General features: G+C 42.3%; 1 protein-coding gene across 1 annotated transcript in view; it reads left to right on the top strand.

Moving 5' to 3' along the window:
• LOC114645974 (alpha-1,6-mannosyl-glycoprotein 4-beta-N-acetylglucosaminyltransferase-like) overlaps positions 1–23701 on the top strand; it is a 53337-nt gene that overhangs the window by 9644 nt on the left and 19992 nt on the right. Inside the window, exon 2 of the mRNA XM_028793919.2 lies at positions 9394–9558. The gene's annotated coding sequence lies outside the window, so the exon portion shown is untranslated. The remainder of the gene's footprint in view (positions 1–9393; positions 9559–23701) is intronic.

Here is a 23701-nt window from a genome sequence, read left to right on the forward strand (position 1 = left end):
CAAGGTTAAAACAATGGCTGGAAGCAGTCTTTTATTAAAACTCTGGTGCTTTCTTCTCCCTTACTGGCGGCTCCCCTGCTTCTCCCATACGGGCCCCGCAACAGAGGAGTTGCCCTCCCAGCAAAATGCAGCTTCGTTCTGGTCCGGTAGCCCTCCGATCCCCGGCTATGTCAGGCTCCAGCCGGACCGAGGCCAGGGTGCTCATGCTGGAGCTCAACACGCCTCCTCGACTCCGCTTCCTTCAACGGCCAGTCGACACCTCTGCCGGTCACTCCAGCTCCTCAAAACTGCTCAGCTGGAGCGACCACATCAATCTGCCCCCTCCGAGAGTTGGCCAAACACTCATTCGGGGCTCTCCTGCCAGCTGCTTTAAACTTTCATGAGCCCACTCTCACTCTCACTCTCACTCTCACTCTTCCACACCGGCTTTCTCCTTCCTGCCACCTTCTTCTCCATTAAGCTCCGTTTCCGGTCTCTCTCTCTTTTTCCCCCCCTCCATCTGCCTTGCACTTCTATTATATATTACGAGGACGTGATTCAGGTGTGGCGATTAGCAGCTCCAGGCAACAATTACGGATGTAGACGACTCCTCACCTGTGCACTTAAGTGAGGACTGCCCACATCATGAAGCTTCCAGGAACCGCTCTGGCCACACTAAAATGCCCCCTCTAAGCCGCGAGTGCGGTGATTATCTATTAAAACTGGCCTTTTCAATTTGGAGCTGTGGACCCGCTATACCACAATGTTCTTTTTTCTCTATGGTTAAGATTAGGAATTAGGAAACACTGTGGGCTTTTTCAAGTCTCATGGTAATCCAACCTGAAAATGTCTAAGGGGTGAATACTTTTTATAGGTACTGTACATACATATGACAATAAACCTGACTTAAAGGAATCTCCCTTGTACAATAAATTAGCTAGACAGCCATAACACCAAGGGCTGGGTCCTGCCATGACATAGGCTGGCATAGGCTATGGCTTTCCACAACTGTGTGCTGTGTGATGGACGACCTGGTCAACAGAGTGGACTTTTGTCAATCAGGGACAGGGCTAGCAGGAGTATGCACTGCCAGGGATGACCTTGGTGTTGTCCTGCCAGTGCAGGTGGTATGCCAGGTGTATGTACTGGTGGAAGAGCTTCAGGCAGGAACATCTTTGAAGAAGAGAGACCGACAATACCACCCCAAGTTGACTAGAGGTCAACCAACCCTCCTTATAATGTGAAGAGCTTGGGGAAGGTCAAAAGACATTCCAAACAACAGGGGGCAGGCTGAAGGAGCATGGACCAAAATGGAGAGATTCTGGAGTGTCCCACTTGCACAAGTAAGACTCCGCTGATCCTTGGAATAATTCTGAGGCTTGGCTAGAAGTGACCTGAGGACTCAGTGAGTTTAGAGACAGGATAAAAGGTTCAGCTGGTGAGGACAGGATAGGCCATCTTGCATAGAGAGACAGGAGACGGCACAGGACTGGTTCATCTGCCGGAATCGTTCTGCCCAGAGAGGCTGTAGGCCTTGTAGTTTGTAGCCCCAAAATCACAAAATGCTCTCAACGTCAATCACAAAACGCCCATTGCATGTCCTTTTGCTCTATGCTTAAGATTAGGAATGTTGGGAGGGTTATCAGACTTAAAGGGCGTTTCGTGACTAACGTTGTGGGCATTAGCTGACTTACATCATAGGTATTGCAGGTTAGACTTATCTCAGTTTCAAAAGTAGTGGTCATTAATTTGTTCCAAACTGGTCCATCTTGTAATTTCTGTCCTGCTATTGAGATATCTAAATCCATGGGTTGTGTGAAGTTAAAAATCCATCCCAACCTTCATCCAAAATTCCATTGAAGATCTCACTCCAAGTGGACGGATAGCGGGACACCCAATCCCGACAATATTAGGATGAAGGAAGGAACCAAGAAACAACTCCTGGGTAAGAGTAGTCACGGTACTGCAGTAACTTGACTATCCTTGTCCATCTAAAGTGAAGCCATCATGGCCAGATGCCCCAAGCAGAAGAAGCATTTAATGGTGCAGACTTGTGCCAGTTGAATGAAGGGTTTGAGCACAACTGGGTGTCAGTCTTTACTGCACTTTAATATTTTGTTAATAATAAATGTTCAGGTATTGTGGGTTTCTCTCATACTTTAGTAGGACTTACAGCTTCAAAAAAAAAAAAACCCTCGTTCTTTGGACTCACACTGCAAGTTATCTGTGGGACTGAGTGGGACTTTTGAATTCTCACAAATGACTTTGGATCATCCAGCTGCCATGTTGTTACTAGGGAGGACTGTGGTGGACAAGGGAGAGAAAGGAAAGGGAAAGAGGGACACCCACACCTATAGGAGCAAGCAAAGATGGGCACCACATGCGAGTTACAGTGTCGCTGTACTCTGTACACCTGACCACTGCTACTGATGCTACACCATGCTGATGTGCTAGGAGGCCTCAAAGTGAATATTGGCTGCCATAACAGAGAGGCTCAGATCAAGTGTCACCGGGTTTGGTCTGCGCAGGCTGCAAACTCTTTTGAGTCAGTTTAGCCAAAGAAAAACTCCATGAATTCAGGTGGGTAATGGGGCTTCTGACTGTCATGGGTTCTTTATCTCATAGCAGGCTCATCACATTTTGATTACCACTGTACAGAGAGGCTGGGCTAGAGAATCCCAAGCTGCGAGAGGTGGGACTATGGTTTTTTTGTAAGGATAGAGACGTGGAAAATGGGTAGAAGACCAGTCATTTTTCTTCAACATATTATGTTCCAGCACACTGTGGCCAACTGGGAAGAGCAAGACCATGTGGCCCATTTGTGGTAGGCAGCTTGGGAGCTGTCTCAGAGATCCCGGCCTTTAAGGCTACGTCAGCATGTTGGCAGCCATACCACATGCTCTGCAGAAGAGGTAATCCAACTGAAGGTAAGCATGTTTAGGGCTGGCTACTGCTTGGGTAGGAGACCAATCAGGAAAATCTTTGGTTGGTGTTGGGGAGGCCATCAACAGACGCTCGCCCTGTGGTCTGTGTCTGGATTCAAATGCCCCAATGCTGTGACAGGGACACTCTTCTGTTGAAATGGCACCATCCTTCAAATGAGGCATAAAACCAAGGTCCTGACTCTCTGTGGTCATAAAAGATCTCTGGGCATCTTTCAAAAACAGTAGGGTGCAACCTTATATTGAAGTACTATAGTGGCACGATATCAGCCTCACGCGTTATCAGCAAGTCCACTGGTGCTGCCGGCTTTGATTGTGTTTACTGTACATCTCTGAGCACCGACAGAACTTGGTGGTCCTTTGTTTACTGGAGTTGAGATATGTCAGAGTGTGAACCTGCTGCTCCAATCTTACCTGCTGCAGTTCTGCCAATGTTATGGTTGGAGTGGTTTTTGGAAATCTTCACTTGCTGAATTACTTGCTGCTATCAGTCAATGGTTCTGCTTTGTTTAAGATGAACCTGTATAAGCTAGAGTCTTAACCTTTATCAAAAAATGGCTTATTTATTTCATGCTGTTTGCATTTTAATGGAGACGTGGCTAAATGTGGACGACTGAAGTCCTCTCTCTACGCTCTCTGCACCGACTGTATTTTCTGTTTATTTTTTTAGCTCTCCCAAGATCTCTGTTCTGGCTGTTCTCTGTTTTATCTGATGTTTACTGACTGCTGATGTTAATTAAAGCTGCTCAAGGTGGAACGACCTCAGGACAGCACTCCACCCTTGTGTATTGACTTTCTAGTTCACCCAAGGATTTCATTCGGGGATTTTTTGTTGTCAATTTTGACCAATCTGACTGTATTTTAACCATAAGAGACTTATATATTCATTTCCGCTGTCCTTCCAAGCCCTTGGTCAGAGAATTTGTTATTTATTTTTTTGAATTCTTTCAATCTTACACAGCCTGTTTCAGGTCCCACCCATGAACGTGAACATGAAGCAGCAATTGTTTCCTCCTATGGGTTTTCTGTTTTCAATGCTGAAACAAATAACGCATGCCTTCCTGATCACAGCCTTATTGCGTGTTTGATGTTAACCCACAAAACTTACTTCCTTGTGGTCACGCTCTCTTAACTCTTCTGCAGGTGGTCCCTTCTCCAATACCTACCTGGCTCCTCTCCACGAAGTCTCTCCACATCATTTTAACATTAAAGATTTGCTCAGTCGCTTCAATTTGAATTATTTAGACATTTTGAATAGTATAACACCTCTAAAAATAAGAAAATGAAACACAAAAATGCAGCTATGTCTTAGCAATTCTACTCATTCTCTCAGTCAGGCCTGAACTAAAGCAGAAAGGAGAAGGAAGAAAGACATCCAGTGACATTCCAAGCAACGGTCTGCTCAAATATCAGGAATTAAGACACTGAGAACACAATGTTAATCTGATCCAGTAACTGCCACAAACCTATATTTTTTCGTTATTAAAACTGAAAATATAATGTCTGGCCTTCTTCCTTCTGCTTACAATGCACCATGTTTGGCACACACACTGTTGTGTTTAGTCATTTTCAGCCATTATCTCTTATTTAATTCACTTAATTTCTTCAGAATAATTTCAAGTCGAGTTTTCAAGGACTCTAAAGTCCTACTACAACACTTGGTAGCGTATTCCATATGTCTATTGTCATTTGTGTGAAGAAAAATGTTATGGATGTTTATACAAAATTTACCGTATATACTCGAGTATAAGCCAACCCGAATATAAGCCAAGGTACCTAATATTACCTACAAAAACTGGAAAAACGTATTGACTCGAGTATAAGCCTAGGGTGGGAAATGCAGCAGCTACTGGTAAGTTTCAATAATCAAAATAAATACCAATAAAATTACCATACATTAATTGAGGCATCAATAGGTTAAATGTTTTTGAGTATTTATTTCAAAGAAAAATGGTAAACTAGCTCTGTAAGTGGAGAAGAGGATCAACAAAAACAATATGGTATCTCTTTCTCTCGCGTGCGTGCACCGTACACTCCAGCTTTCTGTCAGGTTGGCAGGGGCAGTGGGATCTGACTTGAATATAAGCCGAGGGTGACGTTTTTCAGCACAATTTGGGTGCTGAAAAACTCGGCTTATATTCGAGTATATACATGTTCTGACTGATCTCATTTTACAGTAAAATCTGGGATCCACCGGACTAATTCCCATCATAATTTAAACACTTCAATCATGTCACCTCCTAATCTCTGTTTGCTTAAACTGAAAAGGTTCAACTTCTTTAAACTTACCTCATAGCTCACACTCTCTGCTGTCCTAGAATCGGCCTAGTTGCTCTTCTCCAGACTTTCTCTTGTGCTGCTATGTCTTTTTTTTTTGTAGCTCGGAGACCAAAATGAAGTCCAGCTTGTTAAATAGCTTATGAATAACTATCCTTGACTTGTACTGTGTATACCTTGTTACAGATATAACCTCATATACTATTAACCTTCTTAAGTATTTCTGTACACTGGCTGGGTATAGATTATGACTCCTAGGTCCTTCTTACAAGGGGGACTTTGAAGTTCCAGACCTGCCCCTTCATATTGAAATCTAATATGATGTTCTTCCCATGTGGAATATGTCACATGTCTTTACATTAAAAATGCACAAAACATCTTCTGTCCATGTCTTTCTGTCATGATTTGACTCATTTTAGATTATCAGCCATTCCACCTAGTGTGGTATCATCTGCAAAATTAATCATCTTGCTATTTATATTCTTATCCAGGTAATTTATAAACATTAAAAAGAGCAGCAGCCCCAGCAGTGATCCCCATGAGAGTCCATTTTTACCATTGACTAATTGTTATTAGGTCTCTTGCAACATAATCGTTTGTTTTTTGTGGTTCAGGCATTTCTGCACCCTCCTTCACAGAGCGCCTTGACTTTCCCACTTCTTTTAGCCAGATCCTTAACGTCTAATGTCGTACTTACTGTGAATGCTCATTTCTCTAAAGAAGTATTTGACATACCGTAATCTGCTTCAGTGTTTTGTCTATTATAACTGTTTCTTTAATAATAGGTTCTGTTGGATCTTGTTTTAAACACAGAATAGTTCAACATCTGCTCACCTTGAGCTCTTATCCCATCTCTAAATTACCACATCTTTCCAGAATCTTTGAAAAAGTTGTTCTATCTCAATTGCATCCCTTTTTAGATCTTTTTAGATCTCTTTATAGGCCTCATTCTTGATTCAGACCATTTCATGGTGCTGAATGTGCCCTCTGACAAATATTGTGTGGCTAGCAGCTGATTCAGTGCTACTGTATGTATGAGTGCTTGTATCCAGCAGTGGGCATATGCTCCCTGGAAATGGGTCCGTTAGTAACTGCAGTGAGTTACTTAACCAGAATCTATATAGATATAAAATAAATGACAGTACAGTGTTCCCTCACTATATCGCGCTTCGTCTTTCACGGCTTCACTCTATCGCGGATTTTAAATGTAAGCATGTGAATATATATCGCGGATTTTTCACTGCTTCGCGGATGTCTGCGGTCTACAGTACATGTGCTTCCTCAGTTGATTTGTCCATTTGAATTCAAACAAGGGACGCATTTGAATTCAAACACGGGACGCTATTGGCGGATGGCTGAGAAGCTACCCAATCAGAGCACGTGGTTAAGCTCCTGGGTGCTGTGCTAACTCTCGAGCGTCTCGCGACCATTCTACGAATGGCAAAAGATCTCCAGACATCAGTTGAAGAATGGGACCCGCAAATGATTTGTGCTTTGCAATTTAAAAATGCTCTTGATGGCACCACGAAAGTGTATAGGAACCTCTTTACACAAATGAAAAAGCAGCGCCAGCAACTGCCCATCACGATGTTCCTTACACGCAAAACACTGCCTAGTACGCCTTCAGTGGAAGAAGACGACGGCGGTGCTACACAGTCGCCTGAAGAGGCTCCTTTAGAACAGCTGTGACAGTGCAGTAAATGTCATCGTTATCTGACAAGTTGGTGAGTACCCAAAACTATTTTTCTACGTACTTAGTACATGTATGTATGTTTATTGTAACTGTGCACACATTTTATACAATTTTTTCCTTGCATTGTTGGTATTTATTGCCGGTGGCCCATCTATCGTAATGGCTGTAACAAATGTGATATTGGAGATGCTCTACAGTATCTTTAAAATAACATTTTGGTTTTATGTACAGCATTTACATGTTATAGATTTTTCACGTATTTTTATATTACCTACTCAATTACAATATGTTTAAAACTGTATTACGTATGAAATAAAACTCCTCAATGATATATGATACATATGTTTGTGAGTAGTATATAAACTGTGTTTACATACATAATTTCAACGAATCTTACCTAATAACTAAGAGAATATAAAGGGTTTATGCTGTATAACTGTACGGGGAATATTTATAAACCGTGTGGGAGAGTTTATAAGGACTTAAAATATATAAAAATAACCATATAAACATATGGTTTCTACTTCGCAGATTTTCTTATTTCGCGGGTGGCTCTGGAACGCAACCCCCGCGATGGAGGAGGGATTACCGTATCCCTCTCCTGCAACACAGCGGCCGTGTTAGGCTACAGAAGACAAAGAATCACTTAGCTTTGTTTCATGTTGGCTTACACTGCAAATAATAATAACTCGACGGAAGCTCTTGACAAAGCTCAGAACTGGAGTGGGGTCCTAGGAAATAGGGTTCATTATCTTTGGCAGTGAGGAAGCCATTGAGGTACAGGCATCGTCGTCATCCATAGGTGAGCTTCCATGTTCAGAGCAATGTCTGAGTTTTTATTCATTCTGTACCGTTCAAGGTTCCTGAAACTCGAGCATGCAGTCTCCAAACATGGGTGTATTTTTGTGCTGGCTTAGCATGCACAGAAAATAGTACACAGTCACTTCACCATAAATTGACCAGTAGACAACTGGACATCCTCCTCTCCTTTAATTGCCTGCCTGAGCTGTGACCAGTTGTTTGTTGTTCTTCTTCTTTTCATCAGTTTGCTTGCCTGGCAATATCAGTTTCTTTCTCTGTCGGCTGGCTTGCCTAGTGGGGATGGTTTCTGATGTGGCCGATAGTTAGAGTTTCAGATACCATGAAATAAACTTCACAGATCAGAGGACATACTTCAGTGCTGCCTTCGACATGGCTGATCATGACATTCTGAGAACTGAGCTGGCATCAGGGGGCCGTGTCAATACTGATCACTTGTCATCTTCCACAGCCCCTGTTACCAGTGGGGTACCTCAAGGGTCTGTTCCTGGTCCAGTTTTTTTTTTTTTTTTTGCATACTTTGCCACTTTGCTGTATTCTAAACAAGTAAATCATACCATATCACTGTTACACAGTTGATACTCCAATCTGCCAACCTCTGAAATCTGATGATAAGGCTCCTCTCTCTGTTCTTTTTAACTGCCTTGAGGATATTAATTGTTGGATTGGATCCAGTTTTATCCAAATAAACAAATCATAAGCAGAGTTTATTCTTTTTGGGGCCTTCCAACTTCCGTTAATTGTGTCATCAAGAGCATAGATCTGTTAACCTCACACGTCAGGTCTTTGGTCTGAAACTGTGGTGTCACTTTTGACTCCAATTTCATATCTGATAAAAGTTTAAGCCATTTCTGTCTTTAAACGATTTGCAAAAGCTTATTAATACTTTAGTTTCATCCCACTTAGACTTGTGTACAGTTAATCCCCTCCATGTTTACCACTCATCCCTGACTGTTGCGCCTACAGTTAATCCAAAATGCCGCCACATGAGTTTTGGCTGGCACCAAATGAAGAGATCTAATTTCACGTGTGCTGGCTTCTCTTCTCTGGCTCTCTGTGAGGTACAGGGTGGATTTTAATATTATATTGTGTTTAAAGCTTTACACGGGCCAGCTCTGCTTTATCCTGATGACCTCCACTTTGCTTACTCATTTTCTCCGTCTCTCAGGTCTTCTAACTGAATCATTTCTGTCTGTTCCGAGGACACGTTTGAAGTTCAGGGGTGGCTGTGTCTCTGCTCTAGTGGGCCACAGGCCTATGGATAGCCTGCCCCTCTTCATAACCCCAGCTGCCACGACTGATACTTTAAAATCTCCACTAAAAATGCATTTTTGTATGCTTGCTTTTAAGATGCATTAATGGGCCATTTTAAGTTTGAAAGCTTTTGTAATGGTATGCTCAGTCTTGTAAGCATTTTGTTTGGTTATGTGTTTCCTTTCATATTCCATTCTTGCTTCTTAATCTGCTGTTTGGTTTTATTCTTGTAAAGCCCTTTTTAGTTTGCCACGTGATTAAATTTGACTTTGTTTCTAACAATAGAGCATAATGTCTGTGAGTGTTAAGTGACATTCTTCTAATATTTGTGTCATTCTTTGAACCACCCAAACATTAAGTCAAAACTGGGCACCGATCAAGTGCCTTTCACATTTACCAGATGCATTTTTTCCCCTTGTGTCTCCTTAGCTTGTCTTTGGTGATGATAAGCAGTGCCCTTCCTCCTCTTCTGAGTGCACAAATCCCACCAGTGAGACAATCAACACCTGGGCCATGTGACTCCCCTCAACATTCCCAAGAGCATAGCAGAGTAAAGAGACAGACGGGCAGGGACACACAAGCGACACGCTCCAGGTAAGCTCCTCTTGCTTGAGGCTGATGTGCACTCGTTTGTCTTCTTTTCAAAAGAACAATAAAAATGCCATCCTGTCAATATGAGATGGGTGTATTTCTGATGTACTGCACGTTGTGCCCAGTCATAGACAACTTTCATATGTTCTTTCTGAATGTCATCCTTGGAAGCAAGTGGCCGTAAAGATTGCAAAAATTAGATCCAGTTCTTACATAAAATTCAAAGTAATGAACTTGTTGAGTTCTTGTATAGTTCCCTTCTCTTTGAACAAATATATAAACATAAAATTGTTATGTACAATAAAATGAAAGGCATTTTGTAGACAAACATATTCAATGATTTCATCTGATCAAGGCCCACTCACGGCCAGTTTGGAATAGCCAGTTACCCTGATCTGCACGTGTTTGCTTTATGTGGGAGGAAAACCGACCTGGATAGACCATGCAAACTACACATGGAGAATGTAGGGGTATGCGGTCTGAAGCCAGGACACTAGAACTGCTGTGGCACCCCGACTTTAAACATCCATCCATCCATCCATCCATCCATCCATCCATCCATCCATCCATTCATCTTCCAATCCTGACTATCCCAAGCAAGCAATGGGCACAAGGCAGGAACACTCTCTGGACAGGGCACCAAGGTGAACACACTCACGCACAAACTCACATCAGGATAAATACAGCAGTAGCAGTTTGCCTAACTTGCTTGTCTTTGAATTGTGGGAAGAAACCTGGGCATGGGTTCATGTTGGGCATTGTTGCCTGTTGCTTTCAGGATTGTCACCTGGCAGCCACCCTCACTGAGGCTTTTCCCTTTTAATCCTGGGACATCTTCTGGTGGCGGGGCAGTGGCACCCTCACTACAGTTGGCTTCAGGATCACTTTCTTCCAGATGTTATTCTGTCTCCAAGACTACCAAAAAGTCAAAGTCAAAGTGAACTTTATTGTCATCTCAACCATATACAAGTATACAGACAGACGAAATTGAGAAGCTGAGGGTCCACAGTGTAACAACATGACGTGCAATAAATAAATTAAAAATAGAATTAAAATTTAAAGTTTAAAAGTTAATTAAAAATTAAAACATAAACAAGACAAGACATTGTGCAAAGATAGGACAAAGAATTAGCAGCAATATTGATGTGTAAGATATGTAATATAATAAATAATAAATAATGGATATAGATAATAGATAATAGTTGTTTAAGACGTGTAAACAATGACAGGTCAGAATGTTTCACAGCAGAAGGATAACAAGAGTGTCAAAATACTTAAAGGTCAGTATGAGATTTTCAGTTCTTCTCTACATGCACACTCGTCTTTGCAGGAAAGTGGCTCGCATGTATAAAAGTTCTGTTTTTAGAGGTGGTTGAGGCAGTGTGGAAGGTCCCAGGGGCCAGCCTGGTGTTAAGGAGTCTAACAACTTGGGGATAAAAACTCTCCTGCACCCTGGCAGATCTGGCTTTGATGCTGCAGTATCTTCTCTTGGATAGCAGAAGTGTGAAAAGTCCATGTGAGGGGTGTAAGGGGTCCTGCACAATGCTGCAGGCCTTGCGAACACTGCGTTTGTAAAATATGTCCTGTAGTGAAGGGAGAGGCACCCCAATAATGTTCTCTGCTGTCTTCACTATCCTTTGCAGGCGCTTGCGGTCAGATATGTTGCAGTTGCCATACCAGACAGTGATGCAGCTAGTTAGAACACTCTCAATGGTGCCTCTGTAGAACATGGTGAGGATGGAAGGGGGAAGACTTGCTCGCTTCAGCCGCCTCAGGAAGTGTAGTCTCTTCTGGGGTTTCTTGATTAGTGATGAGGTGTTATGTGTCCACGTAAGTTCCTCAGTTATGTGCACACCGAGGAACTTGGTACTCCTAACAGTCTCCACATCTAAACTGTTGATGCTGAGTGGGATGTGGGCAGGATGTGATTTTCTGAAGTCCACGATTATCTCTTTTGTCTTGTCGACATTGAGAGATAGATTGTTGTTTTCACACCATGTGGACAGCCGTTCCACCTCATCTCTGTATGCTGTTTCATCATCCCTGCATATCAGTCCCAGCACCGTCATATCATCTGTAAACTTGATGATGTGGTTGGTGTTGTGCGTGGCTGTGCAGTCGTGAGTCAGCAGGGTGAACAGCAGTGGACTAAGCATGCAGCCCTGTGGTGCTCCAGTGCTCAGTGTGATGATGCTGGAAGTGTTGTAGCCCATCCGAACTGACTGGGGCCTCTCTGTCAAGAAGTCCAGGATCCAATTGCAGAGGGTGGTGTTCAGGCCCAACCTGCTCAGTTTTACAACCAGCTTTGGAGGGATGATTGTGTTGAAGGCAGAGCTAAAGTCTATGAATAGCATCCTGACATATGTGTCTTTTTTTATCCAGATGTGTCAGGGAGAGGTGAAGGGCAGAGCATATGGCATCCTCAGTTGACCTGTTTGAGCGATATGCAAACTGAAGAGGGTCAAGGGAGGCAGGGAGATTAGTCTTTATGTGTGACATGACTAATCTTTCGAAGCACTTCATGATGACTGGCGTGAGTGCAACTGGTCGGTAGTCATTCAGGCATGTCACTGATGACTTCTTCGGCACTGGTATGATGGTGGTCAACTTGAAGCATGCTGGGACTGACGACTGGCTCAGAGATGTGTTGAAGATGTCTGTGAGGACACCAGCCAGTCTCTCTAGCTCTACTTGCGAAGTCCTTTTTTATTCTCACAAATTTGTGTTCCCCAGGTGTTATCTCTCCTTCTTAGCCAGAACAAGAACTGTGCCTTGTCTTCCTCCTCAACCAACTCCTTCAATGTCTTCTTTAGCTTTGATCCTGTCAAACCAACCCCCTCTTAGTATCGGTTGGATGAATGTTCTCACAGAGCCTTGACCTCACTTGTGTAGATGGATGGCATCCATTCTGCCTCCAGTCAATCAGCCTTCAGCTCTGACCATTTCTGGCTTTTCCTCTCATGGACTTCTTCTACCCCTTTCTACCACAGGATAGTCAACCTGATTATAATGAGTGCTCTGTTGCTGAATATGGCGTTGGCATGGTTAATAAAAGTGGGAATAGGAAACTAAAGCTGCCAGTTTATATTTATTCTCATAGACCAGTCAATTGCAGGGACAAGGATTTTTTTTCCCTTTCTGGCCCCTGTGATGCCCTGGGTTTCCCACAGCCTGGCATATTTTTATTCCCAGGGCACTGATAGTCATGAAACTGAGGATGGACTTGCACAATGAGGACACAAACAAGACTGGTGCAGGTGCTGTGTGTGTTTTATTCCACAGCAATCAAAATTGTGTCCAAGAAAGTGCAGTGCAATTCTTTAATAACTAAATAAATAATCCAAAATAAAATCAGAGCACTTAAATAATATCTTGAACCTCTGTTATCTTTCACAACACTTCATCGGTCCAGCAGCTCAAAAGAATCTGATGGATTCTTGCATTTGAAGTATTGCAGATGGAGTATTTTGCTTCAGAGCCATGAATCTGGCACAGGTTGATCAGGAAGCTGAATCTGGTCAGCGGTATCTTCCATATGTCATTCCGGCCAAAGGCTCTGTTATTTATATCCTCCGAAGTTGCCCAGCAGCTCTGCTGACACTTCCCAGTTGCTTTGAATGTCTACTGGTCCTCTTTCATTGTGGACAATGTCTGATACCATCATCTCTGTCTTCTGCTTTCTTGAGGATCACAGCTTGGTGTTACCTCAATAGATGATTTCTTCCTGGCTGAATCCTTTAGTGATGGCTCAGTCTGACAATTGCCTGGTTGACAAGCTCATCTGCACTCTATCTGTGACCTGTTTGGACCTGAGTGTTAGCACTCCATGCTGGCCGGTCTGCTGATTCCTGCAACTCCAGTGTCAGTTTGACCTTTTCCTTCTTACGAAGCAGCTGTAGAACTTAACAAACAGGCATACACCTGAAGGCTATCCAGACTCAAAGGCCACAACAAATGTTGAAAAGTTATAGACCATTAAAGGATAAGTTTGGCATTATTCAAGTTAAGATTACTTTATTGATAACCATTTGTTTGCCATAGAAAATTGTGACTTCTTTCTTATTAAATTATAAACAATATTGTCTCTGTCCTTGTACTTTAAAATGGAGTCTACAGGGCATTGGTACAATGGTGGAATCAAAGACTTAAAATTTATCAAACATATCCATTTTTAACACAAGAATGTTTTTGAATATCTATCTGCTATGTTTTTCATTCAAAAATAGCAATCATAATAGAATGAATCTGGTGTTCAACCAGCTGAGGTGAACACATGACACGCTTCTTTTCAGATCACTACATTGGCACTCTATGGCAGCACATCTTAAGTTCAGATCCTTGATGCTTGATTACTGAAAAGTCATTGGGTCACCACGTATATATATGGAGACACTTATGAGGTCCGATGCTCCTCCTCACCCTTTCTGGCCTGGTGATGAACAACATCCAAACTCTTGTAAAAAGATAACAAGAGAGACAAAAAAGGTTTGGGGTTTTCCGGCCCCATATACTGTACACTCTTCAAAAACAGGGTACAAGTAGGTCCAGGGAATCACAAGACATTCAACACAAGACAAAGAAAAATGGCAAAATGGGGGTATTTATAGAGGGGGGCCGGAAGTGCCAGAGGAATGCTGGGAATTGTCGGCGAACTGGATGCTGGGAGCCATGATGTCATCAGAGGGAAGGACTAGGAGTAACTGAGTAGGCGTGGTCATAGACTTGAGTCAGGGTGGCGACACTTCCTTCTTTCTGGGAAAACAAAAAAGAGAGGTTAGTGTCCCACCATTCCCGTTTGGCATGAGGTTGCACATTACGTCTTGGGTCATTCCGCGGCTCCCTAAGCGCACGTGCGTGACACTCTATTCATCTGAAATGAGCTGCCCACGAACATTCGAAACTCTGACACCCTCAGTGTTTTAAGAAGACTCTTGTTTGGTGAATTTCTGTTTAATGATTATTAGTTGTCAGGACTTGTAATAATCAATCCTATTTTTGTTCTAAGCTCTTCACTTGTGGTGATCGATTTTGAAACTTGGTCCTGTAACACTTGTTTCCCAAACAGTCCCCCAGACTGATGTTACTTGATTATGTTGACCTCTTTTGTGAGCCGCTTTGGACAATAACACTAAGCAAAAAGATTCAAAATGTAATTACATGTACTGTACATAAAATGTCAGGTTTCTAACAGCATTCTACAATGTCAGGGAGTTAAAACTGAGCCCACATTGGCTTGAGGTGGCTGAAGTGGCTGTCACAGATAGCAGATTTCAAGTGAATTAGTGTAAAACCTGCACCAACTGATGTCCTGATCGTTAGTTATTGGTTGTGGAGTCTTTATGGCTAATTGCAGTTCATATTTCTTAAACATAAACATTTTGAGAGAAACACTTGATTTTTTTAAATTCTCGTATTCTGTGTTTTGAAAAGAGCAATAACATAAGGTTTACTTTCATAATAAATTTAGAAATATTAACATCATCACACGCTGCTTCTCTTTTTGTAAATGCAGAAAAAGAGGAAACAGAGACCAGTTTATTTATCAAATATATCAGCTGGGGGTAAAATAACTCAGTGATTGTGAAACTGGGTGGAAAAAAAGAAAAAAAATGCAACCACTTGGATTCCCTGGAACTGGGCTTGGAAAGCACTGCACTCCCGGGTGTCACTTTAGGTGGACTAGGAACACTAACCTGTGTGTGATTGGATCTGACTGTTTATCCAGGGTTGGTCTTTTCCTGATGACCCTCTTGAGGTCACCTACTTCAGAATGTGGATGGATAAATATAAGAATGAGAATGACATTCAGAGAACCTATGATATATACCATGAGGAGTTTGTTTCTTTTACTTACTTTCCAGGAAGCTCTCATCTTTATGTTTCTAAGTAAAATGTCCAACCTCTTACTCCACGTGCCCACCTAAAATGTGATCATCTCACTCAAGGGCATCGGGGAGCACAGCTGTGTCTGTTCAAAGGGTACTCTTCTCGGTAAGCCTAGACAAGAAGTGTCTTACTCTCTTCATGACTCCAACTCCTTTGGACCAGCTGAGCTGATATCATCCTGGTTCTAGGAAGCTGTCACCTTGTATTGTTAGTCTTTACCTATGGACACTGCCATTTCTTCATATGTAGGCTTTTCATACTTCTCAAACTTGTCCATTTCCCAATGCAACAGAGTGCAAAAAGGTACAGAGAAATTTTCTGTTCTCAGGCGGTGCAAATGGAAAGTGTCCTACATTCCTTGTATTTAAACTTCACAAATTTGTCTTTCTAACAGTCACTCATTGTATACTGTATTTGATGCATGGCTCACTATTTGTTTTAAATCTCTCTCAAAATATTTGGTTCATTTTAAAGTGCAAATACAGTATTGGGAGTGCCTGGTATGCTTGAAAGAAATCTAATGAAAAGTTATTTTTGTTCTGGTTAGTAGAGTTAATAGATTATCATCTCCAAGACCAGCATGGCAGTTTGTCAACACCATAAGAGCTTTACGTGTGTGACGGGTCATGTGCAGTACTTCAGGTGTGGCAGCATTCTTTAGTATCTTTAAAAACTACACTGTTAAATCTCCAAGGGAATCCAGAACCATTAGTGTTTGATTCAAGGACCCATTTTATCACAGGTTGTAGGGCTTCTCAGCAGTATGACAGTTTTTTCTGCATATATTGCCTGATGTTGTATTTCACATTATGTCATATTTCTTACCCATTGAAGGTATTGTAATAACCAGTGTGACAAAGCCACACAGGTGTCCATGTTGCTGGAAGGTTTTAATGCTTTACCGTGCCCTATCCTTGGATCTGCTCCTTGGCTTATGGAGCACATCTGAGGACCATAAAGAAAGGCACTGCTTCACTTTTAACCTGCTCTGTTCAGTATATGTTTCCTCCCTTCTTATAACACAAATACTGCTGGGTGCTGCCTTCTGTCTTCAATCTTCTGACTTCCCAGCTACCTGGAACTTAAATCTTTCCTTCTGCCACTCATTCCCTAGCATAAGCCAGCCTCATTGCTTAAAATATGCCAACCATTCTGCTCCATCACAGTCCACTACACGTCACAGTATTAAATTACTGCCACTAGTATGGAAGCAACAAAAGCTTCATTCTTTGTTTTGGGGAGAAAGTTTCTGTAAAAATTTAATGTAAAAAATTTTGTAAGTTTAATTTTAAAATAAATGGCAGGTGATTCACATATTTAAGCATGGTTGAAATCTGGTTTTGAGAATGTTACAAGCAGTAGTTTTAGCATTTCAAGTTTGCTCATGTTCTTCCGCATTAATCTGTGGGAGACAAACAAGCAAGAATTTCATTGTACTATGTACACTTGACATTAAATACATTTACCTAAAGGAATGTGTTCTCAAAGCCGATTTATTGTACGTGCAAGGGACAGATGGAAGGAGATTAAGGCCAGGTGTATTGGAGGCAGGTTCAGATTGTTCTGCCATAATGTAGATGGGAGTTGTGGCATTGTATGAGGAAGTCGGGAGTGGCAGAGAAGTACATAAGAGTTGTACAGCATATGAATGAGGAAACTGAGACAGTGGTGAGGTCTGCGGTAGGAGAGATGGATGCATTCAACATGGAGGTGGGATTACATAAGGAATCGGCTCTGAGCCCTTTCTTATTTGCAATGGTGATGGACAGGTTGACAGACGAGATTAGACAGGAGTCCACGTGGATTATGATGTTTGCTGATGACATTATGATCTGTAGCGATAGTAGGGAGCAGGTTGAGCAGACCCTGGAGAGGTGGAGATATGCTCTAGAGAGGAGAGGAATGAAGGTCAGTAGGAACAAGACAGAATACATGTGTGTAAATGAGAGGGAGGTAAGCAGAATGGTAAGGATGCAAGGAGTAGAGTTGGTGAAGGAGGATGAGTTTAATTACTTGGGATCAACAATACAGAGTAATGGAGAGTGTGCAAGAGAGGTGAAAAAGAGAGTGCAGGCAGGGTGGAATGGGTGGAGAAGAGTGTCAGGAATAATTTGTGACAGACGGTTATCAACAAGAGTGAAAAGGAAGGTCTACAAGACATTAGTGAGACCAGCTATGTTATATGGTTTGGAGACGGTAGCACTGACCAAAAAATAGGCCACCAAACGGGAGGTGGTAGAGTTAAAGATGTTAAGATTTGCATTGGGTGTGGCAAGGACGGCCAGGATTAGGAATGAGAGGCGAGATTGCGTTGGTTTGGACTTGTGCAGAGGAGAGATGCTAAGTGTATTGGGAGAAGGATGTTAAAGATAGAGCTGCCAGGCAAAAGGAAAAGAGGAAGGCCTAAGACAGTGGTTCTCAACCTGTGGGGCGGGGCCCCCTAGGGGTGCGCGAAGTAACAAAAGGGGGGCATGAACATGTGAAAAAAAGAAAACAAGAATTGAAAATATGAAAAATACATCTATTGAAACCAAAACAAATTAACTTAAACTACATTCTGATACTAGAAAAAATAAATATAGAGTTAGATAAATGTCGATAAAAGTTAAGTAGGTATAATAAAATATGCATCTATGATATATCATTAATTTAAAAAGAACAAATTGGTATTAGTGGGATCCTTTCAAAAAAACATTAGGGGGGCACGATTAAAACTGTTATGAAAACTGAGGTCGCAAATATTTAAAGGATGAGAAATGCTGGCCTAAGAGAAGGTTTATGGATGTGGTGAGAGAGGACATGCAGCTGATGGGTGTAACAGAACAAGATGCAGAGGACAGAAAGATATGGAAGAAGATGATCCGCTGTGGCAACCCCTAATGGGAGCAGCCGAAAGAAGAAGAAGAATATGTTCTCAAAGTAAAAATGATTCTTCTTAGGTCTTGCATGTATGCCTTGCTCATTCAGCTACTCTTCTTGTTAAACTCTTGATCCCAAACTCTGAATATCAACAGGTAGAACAAGGAAGTGTTCTTTAAAGAAGGTAACTTTGTTTTTTTGAATTACCCCACTGTGAACATTTTGAAAAATGAACAGCACTTGTAATATCCTGCCCTTGCATACCATGGAAAAATAATGATTCTGTCATTCATCACACAAGTATATTACAGTAACACCACATTTATATAAGAATATTTTAATTGTTAATTTTTATATGATTCATTATTTTAATTGGTTTAAATTGAATATACACTGCTCAAAAAATTAAGGGAACACTTAAATCATGCAACGGAGCCTGATAAACAAAATAGTCAAGTGAAAAATCTTTGCTGAGTAATGCTGTGAAATTTGTTGAGAACATAATGATGAAGCAACGGTCAATGGAAACCAAAATCACCAACCCACTGAGGGCTGGATTCAACATCACATCGAAAATCAAAGTCAAAAATTGAAATCACAGGCTGATCCAACTTGCGTGAATTTCATCATGGCAACTCATTATGTAACTCAACAGTGTGTATGGCATCCACATTCCTGTATGCATTCCTGACAACATCTGGGCATGCTCCTGATGAGACGGTGTATGGTGTCCTGGGGGATCTCCTCCCAAACCTGGATCAGGACATCAGTGAGCTCCTGGACTGTCTGTGATGATACTTAGCAATGTCATATGCATCGATACCTAACGTCCCAGAGGTTCTCAGTTGGATTCAGGTCTGGGGAACGTTGAACCAATCAATGGCATCAATGTCTTTGTCATCCAGAAACTGCCAGGAACATACCCTGACCACATGAAGCTGGGTATTGTTCTGCACTAGGAGGAGCCCAGGGCTCACTGCACCAGCGCAAGGTCTGACAGTAGCTCTGAAGATTTCATCCCGTTATTTAAAAGCAGTCAGGGTATCGTTGCCTAGCACATGGAGGTCTGTGTGATCCTCCAAGGTTATAACTCCCCAGACCATCGCTGCCCCACCACCAAACTGGTAATGCTGCATGATGTTGCATGTTGTGAAATGTTCACCACGGAGTCTCTAGACTCTTTCTCATCTGTCACATGTGTTCAGTGTGAACCTACTGTTACATGTGAAGAGAATGGAGCACTGGTGGCAGAGCTGGCAATTGTGTTATTCTCCAGCAAATCTCCAATCAAGCTGCATGGTGATGGGCTGCGAGCACAGGTCCCAATAGAGGACATTGGTCCCTAATGCCACCCTCATGGAGTCTGTTCTTGACAGTTTGGTCAGAAACATGCACACCAGTAGCCAGATGGAAGACAGTTTTGTAGGGCTCTGGCAGTGCTCTTCCTGTTCCTCCTCTTACAAAGGAGCAGATTCTGTCCAACCCTGTCCAGCTTTCCTTGTGTAACAGCCATCTCCTGGGATCTCCTCCACGCTCTTGAGACAGTGCTGGGAGACACAGCAAACCTTGTTGACATAGTACATATGGATGTGCCATCCTGGAAAAGCTGGACTACCTGTGCAACCTGAATCTGCCGCAGTTACCACCTCATGCTACCAGTAATGACAAGGACACTAGAAAAACAAAAAACTAGAGAAGAATCAGTCAGGAAGGATAGGAGAGAGCAATTGTCTGTTGTCACCACCTGCAAAACCATTCCCTTTTTGGGGGTTGTCTTGCTGTTGCGCCTGTTGTTACTTTCATTTGCACCAAAGCAGATTAAGTTGATTCATAATTGCTTATGCTTCCTAACTGGACAGACTGATATCCCAGAAGCTTCATCGAGTTGGTGTTAAGATTGTGATGATGCAGTGTACCACTAATTTTTTTGATTAGTGTATGAACAATATCAAAACTAATATGTGTATGTTTCTTTGTACAAATTAGTCATACAAAAATGAACCTTATTTAGATAGATAGATAGATAGATAGATAGATAGATAGATAGATAGATAGATAGATAGATACTTTATTAATCCCAAAGGGATATTCACATACTCCAGCAGCAGCATACTGATACAAAAAACAATATTGAATTAAAGATTGATAACAATGCAGGAAAAAATAGACAATAACTTTATATAATGTTAACGTTTACCCCCCCGGGTGGAATTGAAAAGTCGCATAGTGTGGGGGAGGAACGATCTTCTCAGTCTGTCAGTGGAGCAGGACATTGACAGCAGTCTGTCGCTGAAGCTGCTCTTCTGTCTAGAGATGACACTGTTTAGTGGATGCAGTGGATTCTCCATAATTGATAGGAGCCTGCTCAACGCCCGTCGCTCTGCCACGGATGTCAGACTGTCCAGCTCCATGCCAACAATAGAGCTTGCCTTCCTCACCAGTTTGTCAAGGCGTGAGGCGTCCTTCTTATTAATGCTGCCTCCCCAGCACACCACCGCGTCGCCACAACCGTCTGATAGAACATCTGCAGCATCTTATTGCAGATGTTGAAGGACGCCAGTCTTCTAAGGAAGTATAACCGGCTCTGTCCTTTCTCACACAGAGCATCAGTATTGGCAGTCCAGTCTAATTTATCATCCAGTTGCACTCCCAGGTATTTATAGGTCTGCACCATCTGCACACAGTCACCTCTGATGATCGCGGGGTCCTTGAGGGGTCTGGGCCTCCTAAAATCCACCACCAGCTCCTTGGTTTTGCTGGTATTCAGGTGTAGGTGGTTTGAGTCGCACCATTTAACAAAGTCCTTGATTAGGTCCCTATACTCCTCCTCCTGCCCATTCCTGACACAGCCCACGATAGCAGTGTCGTCAGCGAACTTTTGCACGTGGTAGGACTCCGAGTTGTATTGGAAGTCCGATGTATATAGGCTGAACAGGACCGGAGAAAGTACAGTCCCCTGTGGCGCTCCTGTGTTGCTGACCACAATGTCAGACGTGCAGTTTCTGAGACGCACATACTGAGGTCTGTCTTTAAGATAGTCCACGATCCATGCCACCAGGTATGAATCTACTCCCATCTCTGTCAGCTTGTCCCTAAGGAGCAGAGGTAGGATTGTGTTGAAGGCGCTAGAGAAGTCTAGAAACATAATTCTTACAGCACCACTGCTGTAAAAATCTATAAAATCTATAAAAATCTCATTCTAATTTTTAACAATTAATTGCTTTGAACTTTGCCTCAGCGCACACTTTTTTGATGGTGCATTGACTGTGCAATGCATGTATCTTTATCTGATTCTTCAAACTGAATCATTACCCAAGAACGAGTCACACTCTTATCATTTACTGTAATGCAATCTTATTTTAACTATGCATTTAAATGTGTTGTCATGCTTTGTGTCCTGAAACAGGATAATGCCATGTCACAAGAATTATCACCTTGTTAAATGTATATTTAATTATACATCCACTAGCTGTGTAAGCCTGTGCTGTAAAAAGCCTGGGGGTCCAAGAAGCTATTGAAATAATCAGAAAAAAAATTGAAATGTAGAGATGTCCAGTAATTGAAAGAAACTACTCTGGGGATCTCTCTCCTAGGTTTCATTTTGCCGGCATGCTCGCCTTGCTTGTGTATTAGTGGCGGGAGGAAAAGTAAAAGGGATACCGTTTTGCTGATGTGCTCGTCTCGCTTGCATAAGAGTTTCTCTCTTTTCTCGGCTGTTTTACTTTGGCAACAGAGTTGCTTTCTTCTTCTGACTCAGTAACTTGGGGCCGCCTTGCTGGCTTTCTGACCTTCATGCTTTAGTAGCCTCACACTTCTGAGCCGGACAGACAGACACACCTCCACACATAGACGTTTAGATTTCTGTTTCATCGGAGGTGGAGCCCTTAACCTGACTCCACCTCTCACTTCTGGGTCGGACAGACACACACGCTTCCACGCGTAGATGTTTATATACATGGTACACATGACCGAAGAGAAACCAGTCTACTCCAAAAAATGGTTGCTGTACCAATCAGTTTACCCCATTTGCTAATAAACAACAAAAAATAGATGGCATAATGGCCCATGAAAGGAGTAACAGAAAAGAGACTTGTCTCACCCTAACAATCAAAAATGGCTAAGTGGGGGCATTAGGTCAATATGAGATGTTGCCTTCAAGGAGCCCAGGAGATGGTTCCCAGGTGAGCATGCCTATGAACACATAAACATATAAAAACAAATTTATGCGTTAATTATTAACTCTTTGAAGGCTGAATATTTTTTCCAAAAAACTCGGCTTTCTGAAATGCACACAGAGCAACGGTTTCACACAGAAATCAACATAAAATGTATGTTGCTGCGTGCCATGGCACCACATGTTCACCATCTCTGACGCAGGGGTGGCTTGACATCCAGCAGGAATGCACAGCGGTATGGCTGCCTAGCTGGTGGTGGGTGGATGGTGACGACAGTCGCAATGCACCACAATCAGGTTTGTTCCTCATTTCATCGTAAGTGGCGGTCCTCCCAGACGAACATTGCCGTAGGTGCATCAGCTACATGAACATGTTCAGCAACACGATCAGCCAATAACAGTACATCACTTGCGTTTTCAATCTCGATCTCCAGATCACTTGCATTAAAATCTGAGTCTGGCAAGTTGGAGTCCGATTCAGTGATAATACGCAAACATTGTCCACAGGATATTTTGCTCTGTGCCTTCACTTTGGTCTTCTGCCAGATGTCAATGCCACTTTAAAGGTTGTTTGCTCTTCGCTATTCATACACATGCAAGGAATCGAGGTCACTTCCACAAAGGTAACCTTCCTTCTAGCAAAGAAAGTCAAACTAAAATGTAACAATGAGTTTTGTGGCCATTTATAAGCGGCTTACCGCCCTCTAGCCCTGAATTTCAACAAAAGAAAGAGTTAAATTATACAGTATATTTGTGATGCGTCTAATTCTAAAAATGAGTCAAATAAACCAAAAGAATCAATTCATTTAAACATGCACTTCAAAAGAAATGATTCAGTAAGTCAATTCAAAATGCCCATCAGTACTCTATGTTGCTGGAAGGTTTTAATGTCTTACTGTGAGCTTAAATTTGATAAGAAACAGTGCCCCATCCTTCTCTGTGTTACATGGTTTATGGAGCACATCTCAGAACAATCCAGAAAAGCCCATCCTTCCTTTTAACTTTCTCTGTTCAGCTTTTCTTTCCTGCCTTCTTATAACACAAATACTGCTGGTTGCTGTCTTCTCTCTTCAATCTCCTGAGTTCCCAACTACCCTGAACTTTCTGCTCCTTTTTCCTTTTCAAACAAAGTGTAGATGATGGAGTGAATAGTTGGATAACGATCGTCCACAGTACTCCCAAAATGCCTAGGGTTGACCTCATCCCATGCCTTCCTTGATTTAATCC

Source organism: Erpetoichthys calabaricus, chromosome 2, assembly GCF_900747795.2.
Source record: "Erpetoichthys calabaricus chromosome 2, fErpCal1.3, whole genome shotgun sequence".
Classification (NCBI taxonomy): domain Eukaryota; kingdom Metazoa; phylum Chordata; class Cladistia; order Polypteriformes; family Polypteridae; genus Erpetoichthys; species Erpetoichthys calabaricus.